Raw genomic sequence first — 17,734 nt, 5'->3', positions numbered from 1 at the left:
AGCGCCGTGGATGAGAGACGTCCATCTCTTGCAGTGGACGATGGGGTAGGGGTTGCGGCTCCGGCAAGGTGGAGGATGGGGTGGCGGAAGGAGGAGGCTGGCCGCAGTGCGGAGGTTGTCGTGCCGCCGACGGTGTATGAATGGGGAAATGGAGGGGAGGGGGGATCTCAAACTTTGGGATGCGCTTCTCTTAAATGGGGGAAAGTTACGAACTTATCCCCCGTTTAAAATTCCGGACATCACATCGGTTGGGGATAGGACGGTAATCTCGCATCTCCCAAATATTTGCCGGTAACTATTTCGGGCGAGGAGAGGGTGTTTTGCCGCCCACGGTTGGCGCCCATGGTGTATGAATAGGGCTGACAGGTAGGGCGGTTGTGTCACGTCTGATGGAAGTTACACATCTGCCCCTATTTAAAATATTAGCCTACATCAATTTCGGGCGAGGAGAGGGTGTTTTGCCGCCCACGGTTGGCGCCCACGATGTATGAATGGGGCTGACAGGTAGGGCCGTTGTGTCACGTCTGATGGAAGTTACACATCTGCCCCTATTTAAAATATAAGCCTACATCGATTTCGGATGAGGAGAGTTTGTTTTGCCACCCACCGTGTACGAATGGGGAAATGGAGGAAGAGACACATGTCTTTCGGACGAGCTTGAATCAGATGTGTTTTGCCGCCCACGTTTGGCGCCCACCGTGTCTGAATGGGCTCAGAGGCCGTCGTGTCATGTCTGATTGAAGTTACTAGTCTACCCCTATCGACAACGGTGTAAATCCTGCCGATAAGGATGTCAAGTGTCAGGGGTAGACAGTAATTTCCATCTCGCAAACACTTGCTTCGAGCAGCCCACAAATTATAGTGGGTGTTTAGCCGCTTCGTTCAAAACTTGGGAGAATTAGTATTCATGTTTGCCCTGGGACCTGGCAAACTAAATTCAAATCCAATTTGTATTCGATTACGAATATCCATAGATAATTATACGTTTTGTCATTTATTTCTTCAAAACCACAACAAAGATTCATTCCACCTTTATATATGATTATGATTTAGAAATGCCGTGATCTTCGAATTTAGTAGGTTGGATACACTCTGAGTCAAACAGTTATTTCACCCAATACAATATGCTCACACGACAAACAATTCGCCTTATGTCAATCATACAAGTTCTGAGGATTATCTCGCCTAAAAAATTCGGATCATTACAACACATGGACAACATAGGGGGTCTTGCAACATAATCCATTTAGAGACATGACACAACATGCAAGTACAATAATCTAATGAAAATTTCAACTGGTATCTAAAGAAGAACTGGGATTATCTTGGGCTTCCCATAGCAGAAACAGCAGGACCTCCTCTGTCTTCAAATGCAACATTCTTACTTCCTCCAATTCTTGGGTTGCTTGCATAATGCGTGCCGCTAATTCCATAATTTCCAGCCTCAAGATAAATATTACCTCATTCATGGCAGCCACACCATCTCTTTCTGCCTCTAGTAGAGCCTCAAGCACTATAATATCTGTGCTCAGACTGCTCTCCGGCGGTGTTGCCTCTGAACTACTACCATCTGGTAACATGGATGGCGCACTGCTTCCACAAATAGATTCTGGGGTTGTACATTGTGTCCTAGTGTGAACGGCATCCTGAAAAGTTTCCGCTGGACATTAGTAAGAGATAGTTATCGTATGATCCAGGCAGTAAGCTTACATGGTAAACGACGGAAGAATTATTGCCGAGCATGGCAAACTATATTTAAATGGTTCGAAGCAGCATCAACCGAAAAGAAATTAAAATGGTAAGATGAAACTAGGGATGTAAGTGGAAAATAAACGAAATCCGCCAGTCCCATCTAGTTAGTTTTTGGTACCTCCCTAGTTCATTTTCCTCAAAAAAACAAAAACTCTTTTGAACTATCATACCACTAGTGGACTTTAATCGGGATTAAACCGGACCCAGTTGACATCCCTAGTTGAAAGGGAGTGTACAACCGCTATATTTAAGTTGCCAAGGCATCTAAGCAGTTGAAATAATCTGAGAAAGCACTTAACAGTGTGGCCTCATATAAACTACGAAGACAGTCTTGTGATGAAGTTGAGAGGAAAAGTTAAGGACTCAAATGAAATATGCATGCATTTCTTTACAATAGTACAACAGGCACTGCTGACATATTGGCCAACTCAGGTATAGCGTAACAACAAATAAGCATTCGAATCAAGCAATACAGCAAAGCAGACAACTAAACTATTTGTAATTCGGTAGGATTACACGTTGAGGGCACAAGCCAAGAAAGCAGCCCACTCGCATTACATTTCACATGTACTAAAACACACTGGCTTACCATATGTTGCTGTGAAGCCTAGCTGCTGTTGCAATGTTCTTTGAAGATATCGTCAGCATCCCGTGGTTGCAAATCTAGTTGCTGTAGTTTATTCTGCACCATCTATTTAGGTAAAATTAATTTTAATCGCATGCACTGGTCCGAATTGATCATCAATGGTTCATCTAAACTAATGAAAGAAGGGTGTGTGCATACACGACAATACTCCCTCCGATTCTTTTTACTTTGCGTATAACTTTTTCTCAGTTTTCTCGTATTAGTCTGCGCGTTGCCGATTCCTAGCGCTGGTTTCCTTTTGTGCCCCGCCCCATCTGCCTCTGCCGTAATTAATTGGCAAATTAGTCCAGAAAAATTAAACCAGTGCCCTCCTTGGTATGCGGGTCAAGAGTTATGCTCAGAGTAAATAGAATCGGAGGGAGTATATCTGCTTCCCTCTATTTTTATGCTTGTTCGAGGTGCCAGCCCCAAAAGAACAAATATTTTGCTTGATGGGGTTGGCAGCTCCATAATTAATAGAAGCATCAAATTAGTCATGCAACTTGGGGAGATCAAGAATACACAAACAAGTAATGAACAGAGTCTCGGAGTAGTGATGTAATAGCTAGCATCAGAAAATGTAGGGTAAAACGAACAAAAAGCAGCGGAACCACATGCTAGTTTGCTGATGTGTAATTAAGCATAGAGAACATTAAGCAGTCTGATGGAACCAACAGGTGGCATCAGAACAAAACGAAAGCATATTAACTATATATGCACTGGTATGTAATTTAGCACATGTAACATGTTCACTGCCAAAAGTATGGCCCTACAGGTGCAAGTAGAATAACGCGTCTCATGAAAAACTAAATGATGCCCTGATGAAATTCAAAGGTGCGGTGCTTATGCTAGGAAAGTGAATGTAGGCGCCGGCCATTGGATAATAGTACCTGATTCTCGGTGACGTATGGGTATCGTTGTCATACTTGATAGCTAAGGATCGTCGATGGTGCTCATGTTGCGGTTGAGTTTGGGCCGGCTGTCGCCATCGCTGAAGCGGCTCCGGTGCTACGGTTGCGGCGCCTGTCGACATACAAAAAAGCTCATCTGTGGTAAGTGAACAGTTGCACGATAAAGAGAAAAACCGAAGGAGTACAAATCGAAATAACCCGATGAGGCTGCGGCGTCGGTAAAGCAGGGCCGGTGGAGTTGAATATGGCGTCCGTGGAGCGGGTCCGGTACAGTGGACGAAGGCTTCGGTGGGCGCGTTGTACAGTGCTTTTGGGAAGGCGGATCTGTTGCGGCGGATGAGGGCTTGTATGAAGGGCCAGCGAAGGGGCGGACGAGGGAGTCAGTGAAGGGCCTACGCTGTGGTGGACAAGGTCGCCGGTTAAGCAGATCTGGTGCGGTGGACCATGATGGCGGTCAAGGAGATCTGGAGCGGTGGACAAGCCAGTCGATGAAGCGGCTCCGGTGAAGTGGTGAGTTGGCAGTTGGGGGTTCCAAGGTGCGAAAGGTATATCCGGTAGGGTCTGAGGTCCACCGCTGTGGCGGAGGACTAGATTCAGCGGCTTGCCGTGGTTGGGGGGGGGAGGGGAAGGGGAGGGGCTCTGGGGAAGAATGTTGGGGGCAAAGAGGGGAAAACAATGGAGTTACCAAAGCAGCCCTTTTCCGTTCATGTGGCAGGGGTAAAACAGGAATATTGCAGGGCTAAACTTTCGGGCGTGTGATATTTTGATGTGAGAGGGAAGTTTGAAAGCTTTTGGCGCCTAAAATTATAAGTATTCTGCTCTCGCACGGCCGACTATGATATCATGGCCGACAATTTGTTTATTTTGCATGCAAAAAAATGTGCAAGTTTTGAAAATCAATGTCTCCAACTCGAAACTTAGATTGTCCATTCAATTCAAATATGGATCATTGAGCTACTACAAGCAAATACCATCATACGGTCGAATTCAAATGAAATTCCAAATGTGTTTATCCTAAATATGATGACAAAATCAAAAATGTGTATGTGTATGAATAAAGTGGATGATTATAAAGTTTGAACTTACCCGTATGTGTATATCTCTAGATTTGATATATGAATTTGAAATCACGAAATCCCGGCTTAAAAAATGTACCTCCATTTAAATGAATTCCAAAAGCTAATGATGGAGTCGAATTCCAAAATTCCAATCTTAGGTTTGTAATTCTGGTACATCAAGGTATATCACGCATGTTCAAAAGTATCATTATCTCATAGTACAAACTGTGAAACAAATTTATCAACCATGAGTGCACAATATCTCAATTACGCTAAAGTCCCTCAAATATAGACACCTCACTCTTTATCTGAAGTCAACGCCCCCCCACCACACACACACACACAGAGAAGTCATTCTCTCCCCCAAACACCAACACACGAGCACATTAACACCCCTCTCTCTTGTAAAGTCCGGACCCCAACATAGGTCTCTATCACTTTGTCTCTCGGGCATGCACACATCTCTTCCCTCACTCTCTAGGTCTCCCGCTATCTCTCTTACCCAAGCACACACACTATGTAGAGTGTATATTTCCCATACACACAAAACGTCGCCCCCAAACGTCTATCTCCCTAGCTATGTGGTTCTCGTGCACTCACCTCACACACCACCCCCACTGCAAACAAGCATACGTTGTCTCCTTGTGCACCACTCTCCTCTTTCTATCTCTCCCACATGCGGACCCGCCCCAGCTCCTTCCCTGTATACATATATGTCGTGACTCTTTGCATAGCTCCCTAATGTATAATCATTCTCGATTTCGCACATTGTTCTCTACACCATCTATTCTAGCTCTCTCATGAAGTCCCTATCTCACACACGATGACTCGCTTCCCTTGTGTCTCCATTCATAGGCCAATTTCGGACAACATCAACATTGTCTCCCTATCTATACGCCATTTATGGACACAAACGACCCCCCTCGCCCCCTCTCTTCCTCTCTCTCTATCTCTCTGTCGCTAGCTCTCTCTTTCTCTCGCTCTCACACCCCTCTCCCACACACACACTCGATGTCTCTTCCAAATAGTCTGCTCCCCCGCCCGCACCCATGCTATCTCGCTACTACACATGTCACACCATTCCCCCTTCACTTATACTAGGTTTAAATCATCAGTGGTCTCTCTACTCCACATACACTCTCTCCCTCTCACACACAAACGCATGCACAAACAGACACAGACACGCACAAACACCCATTTACCTGGATCCTCATCTCTCCTCATGTCTGCATGTGTATCTCACACACTCACTCTCTAATTATGTATAAGTGTCTCCACTTTACACAACACAAAGCCCCATGTACATGTCTCTCTTTATCATCCACACACATAGACACAAAGAATCTGCTATCATTGCCTCAGTCTCTAACATATCACACATGCTCTCTCTCTCTCTCTCTCTCTCTCTCGCAAACACGCTCAACAAGGTTTCCCCGTGAATAACTTACCGTCTATTCATGAACAATCATGGCAGTATGGCGAACACGAGACGTGAAAAAGAATAAATCTACACGTGCTTAGACCACCTAGTATGACTACTAGGACTAGAGCAAGCCAAAAAGCGCGCTGCCGTCACCCCCTCCTTGTCGGCGACGGGAAAATCTTCATTTTACACAGTCGAGAAGTCATTGTGCTAAGGCCCCACATGCCGAGGCATTGAATAGAATGTAGATGCTAGTTTACGGAAGCAAGTATCGATAATACGTTTGTATCTCCATACTTATATTTCTTCTCTTATAAAAAACCGAGTTGGTGATGATGGTACGTGTGCCATCTTGCAATATAGACCATCCGATCTATATCTGACGGATGGAAATTAAACAAAAAGATACCCGCACCCCTCTCCACATTTGCAGACAAGGCCTTCCCTCGTTCATCCTTATCTCCAACAAACCTCATTGTTGAGCAATTAAGAAAGGAAGCCTCTGGAACAAACTGGCCTGGTGGCCGCTGCCGGCGTCGTCAATCTCCATGCCTCTGCTCAGTTCGACCACCAACCACCACCACACCCTACTCCTCTTCACCTTATCTCATATTTCTCAAGATATCATTAGTTTTTACACATGCGATTACTCCCGCAAGGGTCAATCACAGCAAGTGTTTTATAAAAAAATGCATCTTGATGTTCCGTGCAATGCATGGATCTTCCTAGTACTCCTACACAAGACTAAGTTGGTGATGCTGGTGTGTCTGCCATCCGTCGTTTCTGACCATTAGATCTACATCTAATGATTGTGAGGTAAGTTGTTGCCTTTTCTCAAAAACATCCCACTTGTCTACCAATTTGCAGAAAAACCCATAATTAGTATCTTAAAACCAACCACATCCCTCCCTGACCTCACCAAAACAGCCCAAGGAATATATTCTAATTGAAACATAATATATCTCTAGTGACATATGTATATCAAAATTAGAGTGTTTTGTACCAAGTTTGTGAATAAGTATTATTCTAATTATGGTTCGTTGCAACGGACATGAACATTGCTAGTATTTCCAACCACGCATTTATTTTCCTAGTATTCCATAGTTTCGAGTTTTCCATCAAGATATTAGTCACTCATGGTTGATATTTACTTTCAATCATGTACACATATGCACTATGTAACTAGCCTTGCTTATTGGCTTCCAAAGCTTAACTTTCACTCCTACTTACAATATGTAGAGTATTTAACAAAAAACTACGACTTTCAACCAGCCCTAGGAGGAATCTATTGTACAAAAAATAGCAAAAACATACCAAAAATTTCTTAATCCACGCCAAAAACTACCTAGTACTCCTATCGATTAGGTTCGTTTAAACCCATTTATGACAGGGTTGGCGCACATGTTCATGCTGACGAGGTAGCTTAAACCAACACATTTTGTTTGACCGTTGGCACGAGGGACCCACATTTCCCCCTCAAATCATTATTTTTCCGGAACATTACTTCAAACAGTACTGATGCGTGTTCATCGGTGGCGCCGGTGATGAGCGAGTTGGCCGCCGCTCTGCCGGACAGGCCAGACGCCGCGCTGGCCTCCGCACGGGTTGGCAGGCTGGCCCGAGCATGACTCACGAGCGAGCAAGCCGCCGCGCTGGCCTTCGCTCGAGCCAGATGGCTGGCCTTAGCGCGTCATGCACGAGCAAGCCGCCACGCTGCCTTGCCAATCTAGCTAGCAAACCTTGTAGACAAGCAGCTGGACGGAGCTATCCTGGCTAGCTAGCGGCCGCGAGCGCCGAACGGAGCTGGCATCCAGGCTGCGGCAACATGGGCTCTGCACCACCGGCAGTTTTGACCTCGCCTTCTGCCGGCGGCGGTAGCTGCGTCCCATGGCCGAGGATGACTAGGTGGATGGGCCAGAGGTAGGAGGTCACTCGAGGATTTTTGTTGGTAAGAGCACGTACAATGGTTGATAAGGTAGTCTTATCTTAAGTCTACCACGTATGCAAGTGGTAGTAGTTTCTTGGCATTTTAGTGGTTTCTTGCATTATTAGAGCAAGTACAATAGAGCTGAGTCAACGGGCTATAAGAAATAAACTACTACTACATGTTGGCTAAAAGACGGGTTGTAGATGACATGGCACTGGCTTATAGCCAGCAGCTGGCTATACTATTTACCATGCTCTTAGGGGTTTCTTGTAAGGAACAATGTACGTACTACTAGCGACAAAAGGCGATTCTAGGTTGCGTTGTACTCCAATGAGCACTACTAGTGGTCGCGGGAGTGTATACCTTGTTTTGTGGGTTCGATCCCGGTCAAACGCACGGCGACCTTTTAAAAAAAATAGTACTACTACACTTCACTGCGAGCCAATATTTTACATGGGGAGTTTGAGTTTTGAAGTCAAACGGACGTGCGGCCCCACAATCTGGGTGCACCGGACAGCCTAGCCACGTGAACGGGTTTTCCTTCCCAGCATCCCGTGGCTCGCGTGCTCGCCCTAGACGCACCTCGCTTGCAGCTTCCAGCTACTCCCTCCTTTCCGGTTTATAAGGCTCAATTCAAAAATCTCACCAACCAAGGTAGATGATGAGTGGTGGAATATTTTTTGTAGTTTGCAAAAGCACCCAATTAATTCTCTTGTTTTCCTCAAAAAAATATGTTTACGACTGCATTAATTGTAATGCATGCATGCATAAAGTGCATGCATTGGTCAGTTTTCTCTTAATACTTGCATGCAATGATTTAATGCACCTTGAAGTCTGAACATGTGATGGGGAACAACCAAATTGAGCCTTATAAAATGGAAAAACTAAAATTTTGAGATAAGCCCTATAAACCGGAAAGAAGGGAGTAGTAGCATATTTAAACTAGCGCCTCCCAATTAAGCCCGAGGAGCTAGAAAAGCCTGGCGGGGCATTGGGAACTGTGCAATATGGCTCTGTACATAAAGTGCTCTACTACTACTCTATAGCTTGTGGCGTTGCATGCATGGACTGCACTCCGTTATTGGCTCTACTATAAAAGAAATTCCTCTTGCCGTGTTTTTTTGAAACGGAGGCAAAAGCTTTGCTTCATCTCATTCATAAAGAAGGAACTACTAACAAAGTTCGACGAGATCCATTACACCTCCACAAATGGAAGCGAAAAGCCTAGTCTCACTGTATCAAATAACTCAAATGTTCTGCCCCCGCAGTAACAGTCGCTGATAAACAGGCTGCTAGTGTGTGTGCGTGAGAGGAGTGGCTGAGTAGGCCAGCTACGTGAGAGGAGTGGCTGAACAGAGCACCGAGAGTACCCACTAGGCCACTACGCATGTGTACTTCCCCTGCATTGATAGTACAACGATGGTTCTAAAGAACAGTAGTACCCTCCACTTCCAACTGTAGCTCCTTGGCCCTGAGATTCAAGAGTTCAAAACAGGTTCACTATACTAGACTAGACTAGAAGTACAGTACATCGCACTACTAGTTGAGAAAAGTAGTACTAGTACTACTACAGTACGAGTACGTACTCCTCCGTCGCATAATGTAAGACGTTTTTTGACACTAGTTGGCCTGTACAAAAAATGGCAAAAACATACCCAAAACTTCTTAATCCACGCCAAAAACTACTACCTAGTGCCAAAAATTTCTTACTAGTGCTATTATTTACAGTATAATGCAATCCCATAACGTTCCATAATCCCTTTCTTTCAAAAAAATCTCTTCCGGAGAGAAGATTACTATCTCCACGCGAGCTTCTCATAGGCCAGCGCCACCGCATGAAGTCATGTGAGAGAGGGAGACATCCATGCAACATGCAGAGAGAGGAGAACGCGGGCAGACAGCCAATGGGCTACATGGGGCATTTATAGCTGCTAACTCCTCCCATCCATGTGCCAGGGGTATTTCCGTCCAGAAAGAATGCAACGAGCCCCTGCCTTGGTATCCGGGTCTGCTCTTATGCATAGAGTAAAAAGAATCGGAGGGAGTACTAGTAGTAAATAATAGCCTCACCCCTTCGCTGAGGAACGATCTACAGTTGGAAGGGATGAGGCCCTGCGGTTACTACGCTCTTATCTCCTCCTCGCCAGTCCCCCCCTGAAGTGAAGGCAGTTCGTCACTGCTCCCATGGATTCACGAGGCAGTTCTCCTCCTCGTCAGGGCTGGAAGACCTTGGACGACGATCCTGTGGGAGAAATCGCACGCCGCTCCGACGTCCTCACCGTCGCAAGACTCGGTGCTTCCTGCACCAACTTTTTCAAGATGCTGCTTAAATAGGCCATGCTTGTTGGTCTTCCATGCGCCCTCGAGGAGAAGGTTCTTCTATGGGACAATCCTTCGAACAGTCCACCGCTCCCTGGACATGGTTGCACGTTGACTCCGCTAGAGTTGCCGACGTTGAGAGGTAGTCGGATTTTGTTCGATGAGCAGGTCAGTAATGGAGTTTGATCATGTAGTACTTAGTTATTCCATTTCCATCCCGTAATTTCTCCGCTGCCCACCGTCTTATATATAGGTCTGGGTCGGTGCCAACGAAGATTGGCTTGCATACCTCCGGCCGGATACTACCATCATTTTGCACAACATCCACAGCAGTGCGGCCGTTCCGGTAGACCCCTTCTCCACCATTGGGATTGGCCTTCCAGACTAGCTGGGCAAGAATACATATGATGATGCCTACATGAGATTGAAGAAGATAGCAATTGCGGACCCGCTGACAAAGCGACGTGGCTACGACGATTACTATCTCATCGTGGTGTTCGACATAAGGATTTCCATCAATGCAGGAGGTAGTAACGGCAAAGGATAGCTCATGTTGGCGGCGGCAGATTTGTACCCCTACACGTTCGAAGACGACGTGCGCCATCTAGGCCGCATCTTCACGATGACAAGCCGGGGGACTTGTTTCATCTGGTTGACATCCTACGGTACGGGAGATTACAAACGGAATGCACAAACCATCATTTGTATCCCTAACGGTACTCCATTATTTTGCAGGGACCAGTCATCCCCCGATCAAAATAAGATCGCCGATCCTGGATGTGCATTTGCATCCGCGATTCGGTCTAACCTGGAATCTTGTAGCTGACTTTGGCATATTGGGATCAACTATCTTAGCAGTCATTACCCATGGTACCACTGATGTGCAACATGGTTGCATAATCTACCACGATCGGGCCGTCACCATCTACCCAGGTATTCCATTTTTTAAGCCTCTCGCCTTCTCTTTCATTGTTGTACTAGTAGTATACTTTGTAGTACTAGTAGGAGTACTTTTTACCTTGGAGGACGCGTATAGCTAGCTAGGCCCTTGAAGACTTGAACCCACTAGCTGCCACCATTTTTGTTTTTACATGTCTTACTATCTCATCCATGTAGCCAAGAGTGGCTATATATAACAAGCAGGTTATTTTATTTCCTCTATACCAGAGTAGTACTATTTGCTGCACAGTATTACTGACCGCCACATTTGAGCACAACATTATTATGCATGGACCTTGACTATGTACGTCACCATATGTCCAGATCTGGGATGCCGCGTGTACCAGATGAACGGCGCCGAGTTCGACCCCCGTGATGCTACGTGGGTGCCGAGGAACACTCTTGGAGAGTACTCTCTTTTCATCGGGGACAGCTACCCCATTGTGAAGGGGATGCCACCTTCCGTGCACGACACGGAAGGCCTACCGTTCATGAAGCATGGTTGTGTCTTCAGTGCGCACCGCCGGATGAACGACATGTTAGGACACGCTATCCCTGATTTATGCCACTTCAGCTTGGATGAGTCTCCATCGTGTGGAACCGGACTAGAAAGCTGCGACAATGATTCCAGTTGCCCAACGCTATGGATTGTGCCATCCATGAAGAACACCTGGGACTGGAACCTGGAGGAGGACATGTAGCCCATCTATAATGTCTAAGTGGAGTACAGTAATTGTGAACGGTAGCGCTATGAGTATATGTATACTAGTCGTGCACAAATTTATCACATGAGTTGGAGATGAACTTGTGTGGCATACTGGCATTTGTCCTTTAGAATTTATTACTAGTAAATGTGTTATGTGTGTACGGGAAACTTGTGTGGTTGTTGCACTGGCTCCAACACGCTCTTTTAGAAAAAAAGGTGGCACAACTTTGAATATACGTGACGTGGCGGCATCATAAAGTAGCATCATTCGCTATAGTTGTACTACTACACTCCTACTAGGATGACAACTCCTACAAAACCTTGCGCTTGGCTCTTTGCCTCTTCGGGAGGTTCAACAGTTCGTACTCGTGTGAACCTTGCACTTGGCTCTTCGCCTCTTCGGAAGGTCAACAATGATGATACTACAATACAATATGCTTCTAGCAATCTGACACCGATTGAACTGCTGCACATCCACCGTGAGGGCGAGGGAGAGGGATAGGGAGAGGGCCCTGTAGTCAAAACCCTCTCCTCGTCATGCGAACCACCGCGCGCGTGGGTGAGGGAGAGGCGTAGTAAGCAAGCTTCTCCTCGTTCGGCGAGTTGATGGGACACATCAAAGCAATACTAGTAGTAGTAGTAGTAGTAGTCCATACCGCGTCCTTTCCGATTAATATGGCTTAATTTGAAACGAGAAAAATACACTGGCAGTCAATGTATGTAACAGTACGCTCTTTACGGTCACTATATATAGTTTTGCGGCGATTATGCGATCACTAGCTCATCGTAGAGCACCGTATTGCACCCTACTGACAGGCCACATAGTTGATGTGGCACTTTGTTGACTGGTTAAATTGTCACCTGGTTTCTGGGTCCCACCTGTCAGTTGGCAGAGCAAAGAAATCAGTTAAACAAAACTTTACGCAGGTGCGACACGAGTCCAACCCTTGCGTGCGAACCGCCCTGGCTATGTATGTGAGTGCATGCACGTGTCCTCCCTCGGTCTTCCAACAAACAGTGTACAACATGATGTACATCTACACTTCCAATGTGTTTAGCCTTTAATCTAAATCGATATTGATTGACTAATGCACCAACTTGTGCTGTAGGTACAGGCTACATGTCTATCCTTAATTACAGCATGCAACGGCCTTCATTTAATCTTCTTATCTCAATGGTCGCATGCACACATAAGTCTGCTACTTTTGGGCATTAATTATGCCCTATTCAATGTGTAAATCTCTAAATGTATAGTCTTTCACGGACGTAGGGAGTACGTTGAGCACTTGAGCGTGAGCGTGTGTGTTGCGTCGTGTGCTGTGTGCCGCATGGGTGCGTGAGTGTTGCGTGCGTCCATGTTTACGTGTGAGTGTTGCATGTTGCATATATGCATGCAAGCATGGGGCTTACTCCCTCCCATTGACATGTTCATATTTCAAGATTCCTCTATTCCCTCCATATGGTGATACTCCCTCTGTTCCCAAATAGTACGGAGTAAAAGCCTCCCTCTGTTCCCAAATACAAAGTATTTGTCTTTCTACAGATTTCAACAAGTGACTAGGTACGGAGCAAAATGAGTGAAGTGGGCGTAGAGGCATAGGGATACTGTAGAAAGGAAGTCCTTGCGATCCATTTATTCCCCATCTCGGTCAGAGAGGACTATTCAACTAGTCTCTTCTTCCTCCTCTCTTCTTCTTCCTCCTCTCTTCCCCATCGTCGGCCGCACACCATTTACCCCTGCTCACTGCTCGCCCGCCCGCGCCATCTTCCTTGGTAGCTCGCGCGTACCATATCCCCCCGCTCACTGATCGGCCACACGAGGAGAAGCTTCTTCGCTTGCCCGCCTGAATCCACATCCCCGCTGGCTCGCAGGCACCGAAAACCCCAATGGCAGAACCGACTGACACACAGAGCCATGATTGGAATTCCCTCCCCGATGTTCTCTTGGAGTAGATCTGTAGTCGTATGGACCTACTCAGCACTGTCCGTCTGGCCGCATGCTTAGTGTCTTTGTACCGTCTACTCGTCTGCAACGGCCGACTCTTTTCAAGATACCCTGCTTGCTGATGCCCGATCCTCGTAGGTGGCCCAGACACTGACTTGACGATCCTACGAAGGTTGCCGTGGTGCCCCTCGACATGCTACCACTACCCGTCCACCTGTCCTTCATGCGCGGCCACTACTAGGCGGGCATGAAGGCCAACTGGATCGTCCTCATCCACCACACCGGTAGTCTGTGGCGTCTCATGGATATCTACACCCAGCGAGAGATCACCCTTCCATCGTTGGATATCGCCGTCATCGAGCCTCGCGGCCCGCCGGACACTCCTGCCTACTACGCACGAGATGCGCCAAGCTTTTGGCTCGACCTCTGTTTGCAGAAAGTTGTAATCTGCGAAGTGCCCACACCATCAGAAGACTACATGGCTTACAAGCTCATTGCCTTGTTCAACAAGGGATTAGTCTATCTGGAATCCGGTCGCCATAGATGGTTATGGCTCATCATCAATCCCGTTGAGGAAACATTTATGTCTGATGCTATAGTGCACGATGGCATCGTTTACACGGTCGACGCACAGATTGGCTACCTATATTGGTGGAATCTATCGTCGTGTAATTGTTCTATCTCATCTCATCTTTACCTTATGAATACGACTGCCTGTTCATTTGTTACAAATTTAGAATGCATATCATGTCTATAACCACATCATTGCTATATGTTCCTCTCATTTCCTAGATTTTTATGACCACACATGTTATTGCTAGAGTTGATATGAGAACAATTGGCATCTATGGATTGTTAGAATACATATTATGAGCATAACATCATGATTGCTATATGTTACTCTCGTTTACAAGATTTTTATAACAATGCATGTTATTGCTTAGAGTTGATATGAGAACAGTAGTAGTAAGTGCTATGGTAGAATATGAGTAGGCGCTGTCATAGCTAATTTCCTCTCATTGTTACATGATGTTTGAACCATGACATATTGCTAGAATATGAAAGCCATTGGCTTATTTTTTAACTTGGGGTATGATTATGACCACGGCATTGCAATTCTCTGTCTATGATATGTGTCACTGTTATAATAATCTTAATTCCACACATACTCTGAACATGATTGTTTATTTTTGTCCTTTTGGTCTCCAATTTGAATTGTTGCAGCAGACACAAATGCGCTGGCCTTCATGATTCCAGAACCTGGAATCATACCAGCCAATGGGTGGTGGTTTATCGCTCGTTCAGCTGACGGCGGTCATTTGATACTCATTCGCACGTACCAAATTGACAAAATCATTACATCAAACCACATGTAGTACAATGCGTGGGGCATTCGTGACATTGATGGCTATGGTTGCTTCACCTTCGGGAAAGATCCCAGCTCCGTTGGGCCAGGCGTATTCAACTGGAGGTGGGTTTATAGCCTCGGCAACCACTCCTTGTTCCTTGGGCTCAATTATCCGATCATCCAACCAATCATCGATCATATCACCGGCGATGATTACTTTGCTATGCAACTTCCATTCGCGAGGGGGACTGTGTTTACACATCATACCATGGGTTTCATGAATCACCATATCCAGAGATTCGTCGACACAGCTTGTTGCCATATAATCTTCAGTGTGTGAAAGGCATCAAGCTTCCATGCGATGGATGGCTTTTGCAAACCCGACATGCGGCGATGTGGTTCATGCCAACAGCAAATATGCACAACTTGATTCGTGCTGATATCTAGACTGAGCCATGTATTCTACTGCTGTAGCACGACCCTCTTTTGTTGGATATTATGTACTGTTGTTAGTTTGAAGCACTCCTCTGGTTTGAAGGATAGATACCTTCCTGGGATCAAGTGCATCCTAACTCACCTGCGTAGGATGTACTGATAATGATGATGGAGATGCTATGCAGAAGCCATAGATCCATGTTATGTATTTTAACACGGAGCCCCACCTGTGTTGCCGCTAATTTTTCTTCTAGCCCTTGCCGATAGTGCTCGTGGTGTCCACCCAATCACAATACATTTGGACATGGTCAATCCCAAGCTCGCCTACCACATGCCCCATTCACCCTGCTCCTCCATGTTTGAAAAGTCTTTAGAAAGTTTTTAGAGGGATGACTACATCTACCACGTGCCAACATAGAGCGACAGCCAAAAGCTTGTCACATGATGAAGAAATGACGTGAAGAAACCATGCATATTATTCCCTTTCTATAGAAACTCACAGTTCACTGGTCATAGTAAAAGCAAAAAGGGAAATACATGAAACCAACGGCTAGCAAATAAAATATTTACATGGTTTCAATGAGAAATCATCATATGTAGAATCAAAGAAAGTTGAACTATCATATAAAGTAAATGAGTCCGTGTGTTGCAACAGGCATACATAGTTATGGTCCAATACCAATTTTGTTTAACATATATCTTAAAGATGCATATTCTATGGTTCAATACCAATTTTGTGTATCAGATGTTTTTATTAGGACTCTTATTATGTACATCAGGCATCATTGTCTACCTTTTTTACTGTTGAGTTACTCCTTCCTCCACCCCACATCTCCGTCTCTCTGAGTTGTGCTTCATCTACTATATAGCTTTATGAGATAGCTTGAGCCACTACTTTCAAAAGAAAATGTGAGAACCTCTTTGATGGGAACTCATTTACAACAATCCACTGACCCTTTAGAAATGTAAATATTTCCTCCTACCCTGTGTAGAGTATACAATGTTCACACATGAAAAAATGGGTTTCGGCGTAAAAATATCAAATATATAACTGAAACATTCACATAATCACGTTTACCAAATAACCATACAATAGAGAGGGGTTGATCGACTGTCTCTTCAACTAATAATTGACGGAAATCAGATGGCAAAGAAATACATTCCGAAACTATGATTTTAGGCATGGAATTATATTATTGTTCATCAGATAAAAGAACACGCTACATGATAATGAAAAATCACAATAAATTGATTCATATTCAGATGCAAACTTGTGTGTGTGTGTACAACATAGCTTAAGAAAAGTTGGAAGAGCTCAATGTGACTAAACATGCGAGACATGGATTGGCATGGTGACTGAAGGAGCAATCTCCACTGATCTGAATACAACACCAACAAATGTTCCCATGTATTGCCAGTACTGGTGCGATAGCAGAGACCTCAAAGTGCTCTGTTTCTTTCCTTGAAATTACGACTCCCGATAATTTAATTATTTATTTACTGTAGCAAGTGAGCAGATTAGTAAAACAGAGGGAGGACAACTCTATAATCTTATTTATGAAATAACCGGTACAAATTTCCAGACCACAAAATTCAGATACAGGACACTGAGTGGATGAATACCCTAAAGGCTGACCATGGATTATAGTGAACAGTTAGCTCCTTGAAGTGCAGATCCTGCTGAGTTTAGCAACTGACCATGGATTGAGCAAATTTATTACCCTTTTTAATCTACTTTAGCTTACCATTTGTAATGAAGATAGTTCATTGGAATTTAACACTACATGGAAAATAAACTAAGCGAGAGTTTTTTTCTCTAAAGCAGACCTGATGCCTTGAGCTCTGGAATGGTACCGCATAAATGTAGACGCAAATGTCAGGCATAAACTGGTTAGTCTTTCATCAAGGAATACTTGATAAAATCAGGCCATTTGCAAGTTGAAAACATAAATGCAGAGCCGCACAAGTAGAAGCCCCGTCACCGGAATAATCTGCCAACTTATGTTTCACCTGGATCGGATTGGATTCTGTGTAGATCGCATTTTACTGAATAATCCCCACGAAATCAAATGGACCGTGGACCCTTGCCGACTCTTTGGCTGTCAACGCCGGCAGCTTGGAGCAACATGTACACTTGTTCTTAAGTGCAGATCGTACATCAGATACACCTGTTTCTTCATATTGATTTTTCTAAACAGAGGTAAGAGTTTGACCTGAAAATTAGACTGTACCTCAATCCGTCGTATGCATAACATCAAACAAGTTGTTGTCAGATGCTCATGAACAGGGTTCATGGTTTACAAAATATGGATTGTTAGTGAAAACTGAAAGCGCTAAAGAAAGAAT

The sequence above is a fragment of the Triticum aestivum genome, chromosome 4A (assembly GCF_018294505.1).
Source record: "Triticum aestivum cultivar Chinese Spring chromosome 4A, IWGSC CS RefSeq v2.1, whole genome shotgun sequence".
NCBI classification, from domain to species: Eukaryota; Viridiplantae; Streptophyta; class Magnoliopsida; order Poales; family Poaceae; genus Triticum; species Triticum aestivum.
This window is presented reverse-complemented; position numbering follows the sequence as displayed.